This window comes from Schistocerca cancellata, chromosome 1 (assembly GCF_023864275.1).
Source record: "Schistocerca cancellata isolate TAMUIC-IGC-003103 chromosome 1, iqSchCanc2.1, whole genome shotgun sequence".
In the NCBI taxonomy this organism is placed as follows: domain Eukaryota; kingdom Metazoa; phylum Arthropoda; class Insecta; order Orthoptera; family Acrididae; genus Schistocerca; species Schistocerca cancellata.
The window spans coordinates 293,892,815-293,906,673 of record NC_064626.1 but is presented as its reverse complement, the minus strand read 5'-3'; the positions used below and the strand labels follow the sequence as shown (position 1 = coordinate 293,906,673).

Below are 13,859 nucleotides of genomic sequence, written 5' to 3'. Positions count from 1 at the left end.
TTAGCAGGCCGTCCTGAGGTAGCGGCAGGTATTACGTGGAGTTAGGGGAGCTAATGGGCTTAACAAGAAGACTGAGAAGCACCGTAAACACTGGTGAACCGAAAAATTACGAACATGAGCTTGGTTCACATCGGAATTGATTTCAGCAGCGATTCTGTATGGCTTCGACTCTACAGGTCCTTGCAGGCTTCCAGAGTTATGTGAGATGGGCTACCTACTCACCAATTACTGGGTGGTGGTTCCTGTGGTCGGGGATGAGGCCCGACAGGTTCCAGGATTTGTTCCACGTACGTCAGGTCAGTCTATTTTGGTGGCCAAGATATCAAGTTGAGTTTACTGAAACAACTGCAGCGCGATTCTGGTATTGTGACAAGACAGCCTATACTGCTAGAAGAGGCCAGCACGGTCTGGGAAGGCGACAAGCGGAAGACATGCTGGTGATCAGTAATAAAGTACACGTAGTCATCAGTTCTTTAATTACTACCACAACTCCAACGGAGTCGAGAGTCGTTGATAGCATAATCTGCCCCCACCAGCATGCATCCGTGGCACAATACGTATTTCGCAGAGTCCTTCGTGGTTCTTGGAAAAAACATCCTGTAGCGAGAAGCGCCACCTACTGTAACCAGAAACATGATTCATCCGACCAGGTCCACAGCTCGTGGTCTAGGGGCTAGATTTGCTGCCTCTGGATCAAGGGGTCCCAGGTTCGATTCCCGGCCGAGTTGGGGATTTTCTCTGTCCAGGGACTGGGTGTTTGTATTGTCCTCATCATTTCATCATCATCATTTGTGTGAGTGATGAGATTGGATTGTGAAAAGAAAATGGAGTGTGTAAAAATCTGTACTTTGTATGGGCGCTGATGACTCAGTTGAGCGACCCACAAACCAGACATCATCAAACATCATCCGACAAAGTGACATTGCGAAACTGTAGTAGAACTTTAAGGTCTGAACCCACAGACCACTTCCCACAACGTCATGTGGAGTGTTAAGACAAAGCCGGGCAGTCGCGCAATAGATACTTTTGAACATGTGAATTTGATCGAGGTGGCCCAGAGAACGGTGAAATGTGGGTACCGTGCCTTACACTGACATAACGACAAAGGTTTTACTCTACTGAATGATACTAAAGATCACAATTTGTTTATTGTTAAAACGCAAGGACTTGTGTCCAAACACTGAATGGATATTATGGGCACGGTGTAATTATTAAGTGTCAGTAAGTGCACGCTAAGTGTAGCAGGATTAGCTTACAAATTAAAGGAAACACTCAGAGAAGCAGATACGAGCAACTGTTCCCTTGTCTAAGCAGATTTTGAATTCACTAGCTGAGTGTGTTCGCTAATTGAGAAAAGCAAAACTCTACCTCGAAACAAATGACATCGGGTGCCTCAGCATGCAAGCACAAATGCTGCATGTGCTGACCATCATTCTAAAACTCAGGAAAAGAGAATAACAGGGATGGTAGTTTTAAGTTTCAAATTTAAGCTCAGAGTCTGGATCAGCTCTAAGACAAGAGTCTCTAAATGACCGCCAACAAAAGCGATGTCTGCTGTATGTGCAGACAAGGAGGAAGTCATTCCTGTCTGCACCTTTAAGGAGTCTCCCCTGCCCCACCCCCATCTCCCGCCACGACAACACTAGCACGAACTGTTTATATGCTCTAATACAAAAATTCTTGCTAGTTCTGCCAGCACTAGATTTTCGTTAGCCAATTGCCGTGGAGCTTCTGAGTTATTTCCAATCAAAAATTCATAAAATCACTAGCAATCTCCCTCATTTTCTCATTTTAAGGAAGCTGTACGGCTGAGAGTAGAAAGTATCTCCCAAGAAGATGCCGGTTTCACGCCTCAGCCAATGACAGTACCAACATGTATACACTCACGAACTTTAATCCTTGTTAAAAAGTAATTTAAGTGAGCCAATACTGGGCTCCCTTTCAGAATTCACACATTAATTACAGCTAACCTCCTTTGAGTTCAGCTGATTCCTCTCGCCCTGAGTCTCTTACGTTTCCTATCATTCTAGAGACCACTGTCTTTTAGGAAGCAGTTTTTTCACTGCTTCTCGCGATACAGTTTTGTGAGTTCAGTCTCCTGCCTCATCCTGTGGCCATCACCAGGACCCGAGAACCATCCAAATCAGCAACCGTCGCTAAGTGCATACAGGCCAGGGACTCTGCCTTTCAGCGAAAAGCTGTTTTACGATCCTCTAGCTGTTTTACCTCAGTGCGCCTCGTGTCGTTACAGTCAGCTAGTGGACTCAGCTCACAGAGAAATTGTGTATAGCTTTCACAACTGTACAGGGTTATTACAAATGACTGAAGTGATTTCACAGCTCTACAATAACTTTATTATTTGAGATATTTTCACAATGCTTTGCACACACATACAAAAACGCAAAAAGTTTTTTTAGGCATTCACAAATGTCCGATATGTGCCCCTTTAGTGATTCGGCAGACATCAAGCCGATAATCAAGTTCCTCCCATACTCGGCGCAGCATGTCCCCATCAATGAGTTCGAAAGCATTGTTGATGCGAGCTCGCAGTTCTGGCACGTTTCTTGGTAGAGGAGGTTTAAACACTGAATCTTTCACATCACTATGCGTGAAATTTGCACGCACGCGTTCAACCGTTTCTTCGCTCACTGCAGGCCGACCCGTTGATTTCCCCTTACAGAGGCATCCAGAAGCTTTAAACTGCGCATACCATCGCCGAATGGAGTTAGCAGTTGGTGGATCTTTGTTGAACTTCGTCCTGAAGTGTCGTTGCTCTGTTATGACTGACTGATGTGAGTGCATTTCAAGCACGACATACGCTTTCTCGGCTCCTGTCGCCATTTTGTCTCACTGCGCTCTCGAGTGCTCTGGCGGCAGAAACCTGAAGTGCGGCTTCAGCCGAACAAAACTTTATGAGTTTTTCTACGTATCTGTAGTGTGTCGTGACCATATGTCAATGAATGGAGCTACAGTGAATTTATGAAATCGCTTCAATCATTTGTAATAGCCCTGTATATAAATGAAAAATTAATTACTAAATTCGTAACCACTGATGTTTTTTTTCAGTTGCGTCCATACGTTCATGCATCAATTATAAAATATTAAAGTGACTTTAATTCGAACAGTGGGTTATTAATTGGGTTACAGATTAGATTTGGGAAAAACTTTCCCATTACAACAGACTGTCGCTATCTACTTCGGATTCCCATCTCTGTAATCCTGTACCTAGTACAATCGTATTTGGTGATATCGTTGCATGAACATTTCCCCATATTCTACGATTGGACGGTTTGCCACGAAATCCTTGTAGCTGCGTTACCTGTGCGGTCTGTTGTCATTTGTGCCACAGTTCGTCGCTATTCTGATTTTCAGAGCGAGAAATTCTTCGAAATTCGTAATTACACCAGCTTTCAATCACTGTCCATAAATGTTCTTGATAGAAGCACGCAAGTAGCCTACCAGTTTCACTGCTGCCGAGATTGTCGTACAGGTAATAATAATCTGCCCTTAGCAAACTCTGTTACATCAGTGGGTGTATGGATTTATAGCCCCTTGTCGCTACAATGATTTCACTTTCGTCTCTGCTCCACTAATAAATTTCCGTTGTAACGTCAAGTGTCAGCTGTGTCAACAGGTGGCATTCTGTCTCGCAGTGTGCAGTGGTCATGGTGTTTTGGCTCGCCAGTATGTGTTGTTAAGCTGGAGAGTGACAATAAGTTCTGCTGCTGACGAAGAGGATTTTTCACTGAGGAAGGTTTCGCTCCGTTTCAGCTGCAAGCTTCAGAAATGGGTAAAGGCTTACAAGTTTCTCAAAACTGTTGATTAAAAGTTTCAGATTCGTAGTACGTCATTATGCAAAAAACATTAATAGGGTATACCGCATTTCGTTTTCTGAAAAAATGCAAGTACTAGAAAAAAGTCTAAATTCTCTTGATTAGCACTGAATTTAAAAGTTACCTTTCTTTTGTTCGGGTTAACAGTCATACAGTAATTCTTAAAACTCATGACCGTCGCATTCGACTGTCAAAATTATAGAGTGATTGAGGACAGTGTACAAACAATAATTACGTCAATGAAACTTCCTGGCAGATTAAAACTGTGTGCCGGACCGAGACTCGAACTCGGGAACTTTGCCTTTCGCGGGCAAGTGCTCTACCAGGAAGTTCCATATCAGTGCACACTCCGCTGCAGAGTGAAGATCTCATTCTGGAAACATCCTCCAGGCTGTGGCTATTCCATGACTCCGCAATATCCTTTCTTTCAGGAGTGCTAGTTCTGCAGGTTTCGCAGGAGAGCTTCTGTAGAGTTTGGAAGGTAGGAGACGAGATACTGGCAGAAGTGAAGCTGTGAGGACTGTGCGTGAGTCGTGTTTGGGTAACTCAGTTGGTAGAGCACTTGCTCGCGAAAGTCAAAGGTCTCGAGTTCGAGTCTCGGTCCGGCACACAGTTTTAATCTACCAGGAAGTTTCATATCAGCGCACACTCCGCTGCAGAGTGAAAATCTCATTCTGGAATAATTACGTCATTTGCAGACCCATAGTTATAGCTATTAGGAGGAGTATCTTTTTAGGTTGGTTAGTACTTGTAAGTACATATGGCAAGAGCTTATTTTCGCCTGCGCAGCAAGTCTGGTGTTGAAATGTGGGCACATGGACGCAAACGATTAGTCTACATTGACAGGTGAAGTCAACATAGTGGTGGAGCTACGACAGTGCAGGAACCATCAGAGCCGGCCTCTGTGGCCGTGCGGTTCTAGGCGCTTCAGTCTGGAACCGCGTGACCGCTACGGTCGCAGATTCGAGTCCTGCCTCGGGCATGGATGTGTGTGATGTCCTTAGGTTACTTAGGTTTAAGTAGTTCTAAGTTCTAGGGGACTGATGACCACAGATGTTAAGTCCCATAGTGCTCAGAGCCATTTGAGCCAAACCATCAAACAGTAAATTATATGGTGCGTCTGCCGGAAATCTGTTCTACGAAGAGAAAAACAATCAACGCACTGACTTGTATACATATTAATGTACCACATATAAAAATATCAGTACTTCTAACCGCCACAGCCGATATGTTTATGTAGTTCACGATTTTTATTGTTGTCTTTGTAAATAAATAATTTTACAATGCAAGGCTACAACGACGTCTTGTAACGAGAGTACTATCAATCTGACATAACCAAATATAATTTACTTTCCCATTTAAAATGTAACCCATTTGCAGACAAAACACTTCTCTTGTCTACTCGAAGACACAGTGTCGAAGACCATCCGCTAAATGAGCGCCTCTCCCTTTCCACCTTCTAAGGCAATACACAAAGTACGAGTTTGGAGAGGTTTAGTCGGAAGCTCTGTAATAGCAGACCATCTCTTCTCGTTCAAATGGACGCCTCTTCCCTCTCCTCCGGTCCACTTCCCAGTTGCTTCTCGCGTCCCGAGCTAGTACCGGGGGTAACTTACCAAGGAGTGCATTAGTCGCAAACTCCGACATAATCGTCAGTTAATGAGCTCTGGCCCGTGCATCGCACAAAGACGCTGAAACTTCACATCACATTCACTATTCAGCTACTCGTTACATCCAAGTGGTAACGGTGGAACTAGTAGTGATGGCTACAAGATTGGTACGAATGGCCGAGGTACGTTGACTAATGTACAATAGCTTCCCTTACTGTCTAATATTACAGATCTTACCAGCATTACAGATCTTACCGCATCCCAAACGCTTCTATTCAGCTCTTATCCGTTGTTCTCTTCCATACAGTGTTGTGCATCAGACTTTCAACTGCAGATATTTATTCCTATTTTAAGGCCTATTTTTGATACCAGGAGACTTCCGTTACTGAGGAATGCTTTTTTTTCTGGACTACTCAGCTTGGAAGCTACCAGTGGGTAGTCCCTCATGCGTTATTTTATTTCGAAGATAGCAGAGTTTCTTCTCCAAACGGTGTTAAGCTTACAATGAAGGCTTTCACGACCGGATGGTAAGACTGGTCCTGCTGAGTCCAGCAGGACCAGCCATACCTCTGAAGATGTCCAACGTAGTGTTGGACGAAACGTTAGGAACTGAGTAATTCCATGGACCACGGCCATATAACCCGGAAGAAATATCAACAACGCTGTTAAGCTTACCGGTGATCACCTTTCTCCTGTTCCTTAATACATTCGTCTATCTTTGCTTACTTTTTTTTCTCACTTTCGCTGAGGATAGCTATGTCATCAGCACATCTTTTGAGTGATATTTTCCAATCCTGAATTTTAATTCAACTTCAAAACTTTTATTTTCTTACCTGTATTTTCGATGCACAGCTAGAACAGTAGATGAAAAATACTTTACGTCTGTCTCCAGCCCCTTGTGAGAGGGACAGCTTTCTCGTGAAGTTTCACTCCTGTTCGCTCTACGTTCTTACACATATTATTTTACTACCCGCATTTCTCTACTCCGTGAAAGGTTTGCCTATGAAAAACATAAACGTACCCATCACTCAAGCATTAACATCGTATTTCAAATATCTGACACCATTTTACGTTTTTGAAAGCCAAATTTCGCCGCATTGTCCTAACCGATAAGCTGTAGTACGTCAAACATTGATTTTTGTGTTTGTTTCACGCAGTATTGCTTGTCTATTAGTACTGACAACTCTACTCAAACATCGCTGCTCTTGGTCGCCAAGTGAAGGCTATTGACCACTGCGTTGTCCCTGTTGAGTGGTAATGCCTGAACCTTGGTATCCTCGGCACACTCTCCACACTGTGGGTTTCAAAACACTGAATATCCGTACGATTTCCAAAATGGAACGTCCCGTGAGTCTAGCTCCAACTAACATTCCTCCATAAAACCGTGATAAATCCCGTCGTGCGGCCATAATCACGTCGGATATCTTTCCACATGAATTACCCGAGCAAAAATGACAATTCTGCCAATTGACTGCCCTTTTATAGATTTCGCACAGGTACTGCCGACAGCTGTATATGTGGTTATCGCTATCCCGTGACTCTCGTCGCTTCAATGTAAAAACAAGGTGACACGAGAAACTCTAACTCAGTTGCGCAGATTGTGACTGTTAATTTACACAAAGTGGACAAAATGCAGAGTACATTTAGTCGTAAGTATATGATGACAGTATTAATCTAATTAATGAGCAAATCCAAAAACTCAATAAAATTAAACTAAAAACAAAATAATCAACACCAAAATAATATCTAATTATATTCGAATCAGCATATGAATATACACAAATCATAAAAACAAAACTTGGCAGAAACATCAAAGAATGAACGTACCACAATTATTTAGTTCAAACATGACTTATCACGTAATCCTGCAAGAAAAAGTGTATAGGAACTAAATACGGGAAGTTTTTCGACCAAGCTTGTAGGTAAAGTTGGCGTACCGTTCCTCAAATTTTGTGTTCAGATGGTGAGGGACGGTCAGTGCAAAAAGTGCTAATACTCCATTGTGCTGAATCACGTTACTTCACGTATTTTCAGTGACATACCTTCCAGCTATTCCAAGATCACCTCTGGTAGGGGAAATCAGATACTCCTCTCCTTTCAGGCGGTTGTCGTGGATGAACGGTAAAATCTAACTTTATGGTTGCCAGACAGAGGACATCATATGGCAAGCTGATAGTATCATATAAGCACTCAATTTATCTAATGTAAAATGCATAAATCTCAATAACAACTTTGTATGTCGATTTTTTGCTTTTAATTTTACACTTTCAAATCAATTTCCAAATAATTTACTCATGCAACACCTCAATACAAGTCAAATAATTCGCATTGTCATACCCTTACAGTCAGTGTGAAAATGCCTATGACAAAAGCTAAGTGGTAACCAGTACTATAAATTAAAGGCGAGTTTTATGACGGATATCTTCATAAGATTTGGTATGCGGTATATTAATCTTTAATAGGGCCGAGCACACTCAATTTTTCATATGATGTCCGCTCGTTGGAATCCGTCAAGAAAGGGACTGAGAACTTTCGGAGAGGTATTTGGAGCGGAAGTTTCAGCAAATGGACTGCAGAAGCGCTAGACGCTTTTAAGTGGAAAACGTTAATCAGGCGTGAATTACGCGGTATGCAGTCGCAATGCCACCGGTCGATCCTATCAACGCTCCGCTTGGTGCACTGAACGGACCACGTGTCGGCTGGAATGTACGGAGCGCGAAAACCAGCGAATCCTGTGATCTGTTAAATGACGCAATAGAGCATGTAATACGTAACTGAGTCAGTCAGTATGCAGCACCGGACTACACTTGAAGCACTTGTGCTTACAGCGTTGCTACATTTCCGCTTTTTGAAAGGTACAACACCAGAAATACTACCTGGAGTTGAACGGAATCTTGTAGCACAGATAAGATTAATGCGCAAAGACAAATAATTTCCGTTAGCGAAACGGGCAAGATCGTTGCGAGAAGTCAGTAGGATGTGAAAGACTTTCTACAATAAGCGTTTCTAAGCATTATGGCACGTTACTGTTAAAACGGGTGAAAGTGCATAATTCTGTTGGTGTCTGAGAGTGAACTAACATCTGCGTGGTTTGCTTGAAAGTACATGAAGCGTTACGAGCAATTGCAAGGGAACGAATGCCGACCAGACTACTCCAACTTATGATTGAATTTTACGTTAAATGAGAGTTGCGTTAGGTGGACGTCAGTCCAATGGAACAAAAAATATTTGTCTTTAGCATTTTGACGCGACGATAAGAAGATCATCGGAAACGAAGCTAAAGTTTCGATTGAGGAAGGATAGATTAGAAAATTTACCAAGTCCTTTCGCCGGAAATACTCTGGAATACCCCTTAAGATACGAGAGCTGTCCAGAAAGTAAGTTTCGATTGATCGCGAAATGGAAAAAAACATTTAAAATAAGAAATGTTTTATTTGTAACATTTAGCTACACCTTCCAGCTACTTCTCTACGTAGTCGCCGTTCTTAGACATTTGTCGTAGTGTTGTACCAACGTTCCAATACCCTCATCACAGAAGGCAGCCGCCAGTGCTTTCCGCCAATTCTCTACGCTGGCCTACATGTTATTGCCTGTGCCAGAATGTTGTCTTCATAGCCAGCGGTTCATGCGAGCAGAGATGAAACTCAGAGGGAGACAATTAAGGGCTGTATTGTGGGTAATCAAACATTTCCAATTGAAAACGAGGCAGGAGCTTCTCCACTGCCCCTGCAGAATGCGACTGAGAATTGTCTTGAAGAAGAAACAGCACGACAGTTATGTAATGTTGGCTGCATAGCTTCAGGAGAAATTTCTCATCAGGCCCTCGAGCTTGGCGGGAGACACTGTTTCCTAGACATCTTTACGCGCTCGCTGTTGGCTCAGAAATGAGAAGAGTGACGTGATGCTATCTACAGGCATACTAGAGACACTGCCCAACACATCTGTGCAAAGCTTGATCGGTTTTTCATAGTTGTTTCCATTTCGCGACCGATGGGAACCTACTTTCTGGACACCCCTCGTATTTAGGCAAATCATCGAAAAGCCAAATCTGAAGACAGGTCTAAACCTCTTTCGTACCAAAGACGAAACCATAACGTTGCCACACCAGCATCTCCCACGATTGACATTTTAATAAGAGAATTTGCATGGTAGAGTGCAAGTGATTCTACAGAGAATAATGCAATAATAATCTTCGCCACAGGTAACCGACCATTATCCTTCTGAAACGATTTTGCTTTGTTTTAGTCTTATGATTGCTTTGATGCGGCCTCCCATTACGACCTCTCCTAAACTCATCCTCTATGATAAACACTTGCACTCTACATCCTGAATTAATTGTTAGATCTCACACATGTCTTACCCTACAGTTTTTGCCCTACGCAGTTCGCTCTAGTACCATGGAGATGATTCCCTGATTCGTTAATGCATGTCCTATCATCCTGTCACTTCTTCTTGGCATTGTTTTCCAGATATTCTACAGCGTATCGACAGTATTCGGTCAAAAAATTCGCGAGAGCGGAAGTGAGTTGCAACACAGTCAGCTGCAGGCAGGCAAGAGTGTTATTCATTCTGAAGCAAAAACACTGCCTACAGGTGTTACGAAGCAGTCAGCTGGGCGCGTTATAGTTAACAAAAATGGTTCAAATGGCGCTGAGCACTATGGGACTTAACATCTGAGGTCATTAGTCCCCTAGAACTTAGAACTACTTAAACCTAACAAACCTAAGGACATCACAGACATCCATGCCCGAGGCAGGATTCGAACCTGCGACCGTAGCGATTGCGCGGTTCCAGACTGTAGCGCGGAGAACCGCTCGGCCACCCCGGCCGGCTATAGTTAACAGCCGACACTACAAAACGCTAGCGAAACGACGGAAACCTTTCCTCACTTGCCATGAAAGTGTGTAGAGTACGTGCCTTAAGCCCTAAATGAACACAGTCACGAGAGTTCATGTACTCAGCCTTTCGTGCACTAAATTATTCTTGCGTCAGTTTCAAAGCCTACACCACGGGCCAGTGACAGCCAGAGCGACATCCTGAAATGAATTAAGAGGTCTGCTGTTCTACGATAGGAAGTAGCAACCTGGACTGTCACGAGAGAACTGCCATTCGAACAGGGAGCCGTCCGCTCGCTGGAGGGCAACGTCAGCTGCGCGGCCGCGATGTCGTAACCGTCGCAGCCAGGAGTCAATGCTGACAGCGGCATTCGTGTGACGTCTCCCTCGGCTCCGCTCTTTGCACTGTCAGCAATGCTGCAAGCCTATTCTTTTACATGAGAGGCAACTGGACGCCTCCACCACGCTGCTACTGATGTACTTCGGCTGAGGGCCGGGATAAAGAAGTTAATTACACAAATCTACTGTCGTCCTGGCGTCTCGTTTCACTCTCCACAGATGGCAATCGAAGGGCCATCTAACAGTTCCTTTCCCCGCCGTTTCTCTGAATAAAGTCCTCATTCCTTATCAGTCTACCTGATTTTCAACAATATTCTCTATCACCTCAGTCACCAGTTCCTTTCTGTTCCCGTTTCCCCACTGTCCGTGATTCACTGCTACACAATGCTTCGCTGCAATGCTTCTCAGAAATTTCTTCCTGAAATTAAGGTCCACGTTGGATGGTGAAGGGTAAGGTGAATAAAAATGGCCCAGATAAGAAGTATTTCCATATTTTCAATCCCTTTTTTTCTGCCATGTCTTGCGATAATGTGGGCCGAGTATCACATTCGTCAACTTTCCCTTGCAGCCGCACGTTATGAAAATACAGGTACTGAAACAAGTAGAATAGAATTGGTTTCTTTCTCCTGGACGCCCTTCGCTTTCAATGGAAGATTTCACTGATCTCCACAGCCGCTCGATGTGCTGCGTGTGCACACTGGGGTCATCGGAAGACAAGGACTCTACAGACTGGTTGACGAACTCGTGACTGAATCGTTCTGATTTCAATGCCTTGCAGGACTGAAAGCTGTCCTTAATCACTTTGCTACAGGTCAGTTTAAAATGCTTTATCAAACCGACTAAAGTTACCTTGTCTCTGGAGAACGCTCTTACCACAAAGCACTTCCGGGACTCTCGTTCTGTACCACCGAATGCCCAAATGCGTTTGATTTCATTCATTAATGGTCATCCTCCCTGTTTTTTCCTTCTAGCTATGTGCGATTCGTTCACTTCAAGAACATTATTTGATCCACAGATAGCTACACTGTCGTTCGTCCCTATTACATAACACAATCTCTGCAAAACACGAAACAGTCGCACACGGTATTGGTAGATAAGTCAGATTCCGATGCTGTTGCTTGCAGGGTGTATTCCCTAATCCAGCATGATACAAGAATTATGCTGGTCTGGATCGATAATTTGGAATGGTCAAACCATGTATTCTTCCTGATGGTTGTTCGTTTACACAGTTTCTGCAATGAAATTGTAAAGCTACACTCCTGGAAATTGAAATAAGAACACCGTGAATTCATTGTCCCAGGAAGGGGAAACTTTATTGACACATTCCTGTGGTCAGATACATCACATGATCACACTGACAGAACCACAGGCACATAGACACAGGCAACAGAGCATGCACAATGTCGGCACTAGTACAGTGTATATCCACCTTTCGCAGCAATGCAGGCTGCTATTCTCCCATGGAGACGATCGTAGAGATGCTGGATGCAGTCCTGTGGAACGGCTTGCCATGCCATTTCCATCTGGCGCCTCAGTTGGACCAGCGTTCGTGCTGGACGTGCAGACCGCGTGAGACGACGCTTCATCCAGTCCCAAACATGCTCAATGGGGGACAGATCCGGAGATCTTGCTGGCCAGGGTAGTTGACTTACACCTTCTAGAGCACGTTGGGTGGCCCGGGATACATGCGGACGTGCATTGTCCTGTTGGAACAGCAAGTTCCCTTGCCGGTCTAGGAATGGTAGAACGATGGGTTCGATGACGGTTTGGATGTACCGTGCACTATTCAGTGTCCCCTCGACGATCACCAGTGGCGTACGGCCAGTGTAGGAGATCGCTCCCCACACCATGATGCCGGGTGTTGGCCCTGTGTGCCTCGGTCGTATGCAGTCCTGATTGTGGCGCTCACCTGCACGGCGCCAAACACGCATACGACCATCATTGGCACCAAGGCAGAAGCGACTCTCATCGCTGAAGACGACACGTCTCCATTCGTCCCTCCATTCACGCCTGTCGCGACACCACTGGAGGCGGGCTGCACGATGTTGGGGCGTGAGCGGAAGACGGCCTAACGGTGTGCGGGACCGTAGCCCAGCTTCATAGAGACGGTTGCGAATGGTCCTCGCCGATACCCCAGGAGAAACAGTGCCCCTAATTTGCTGGGAAGTGGCGGTGCGGTCCCCTACGGCACTGCGTAGGATCCTACGGTCTTGGCGTGCATCCGTGCGTCGCTGCGGTCCGGTCCCAGGTCGACGGGCACGTGCACCTTCCGCCGACCACTGGCGACAACATCGATGTACTGTGGAGACCTCACGCCCCACGTGTTGAGCAATTCGGCAGTACGTCCACCCGGCCTCCAGCATGCCCACTATACGCCCTCGCTCAAAGTCCGTCAACTGCACATACGGTTCACGTCCACGCTGTCGCGGCATGCTACCAGTGTTAAAGACTGCGATGGAGCTCCGTATGCCACGGCAAACTGGCTGACACTGACGGCGGCGGTGCACAAATGCTGCGCAGCTAGCGCCATTCGACGGCCATCACCGTGGTTCCTGGTATGTCCGCTGTGCCGTGCGTGTGATCATTGCTTGTACAGCCCGGAGCAAGTATGGTGGGTCTGACACACCGGTGTCAATGTGTTCTTTTTTCCATTTCCAGGAGTGTATTTCACTATCGGAACTCTTCTTACGAAGTTTTATAGACATCGCCCCACCGCAGTCTAAACAGTGCCTCCTTTCGTCATCCGGTATTAGTCCATATTTCCGACAAAAATTCAAACAATTTTCTACATTGAATAAGCATGGAATTATATTCTTCCATGTGAGGCAGTCGGTCGAAGGAACGTCTACAAGACCAGACATCCCGCTTACTACCGACAAAAATCGTTTGGTTTCCCCCAGCAACTCACAAATAATTTATCATAGCGTTCGCCACCACAGACTCGTAACCGATTTAGAATCGCACGTTCGATACCTATCGTTTGGCGCCTACGGCTTCGATAGACAAACATTCTTGGAAATTACCCTGACGGCGCTCCTAACCATCAAAGAATGCTTCCAAAGTAAATTACAAATAATTCAAATTCACATAACAGTCGAAGATATTCTTCGTCCATGAGGCTCTTAAAGGAAATGAAAATTCTCTCCATAGTATTTCCTATTTGGCGCCCCTTTTTTCCCACTCCTAGCTTTTTGAGATTCGTTTGAAATGGAAAGATTTGTATGACTTGCCACCCTACCCTC

The 13,859-nt window shown here is 44.9% G+C and overlaps 1 protein-coding gene across 1 annotated transcript in view; it reads right to left on the bottom strand.

The window, feature by feature from the left end:
* LOC126170786 (melanopsin-like) overlaps nucleotides 1-13,859 on the bottom strand; it is a 158,843-nt gene that overhangs the window by 78,003 nt on the left and 66,981 nt on the right. The gene's annotated exons all lie outside the window — the stretch shown is intronic.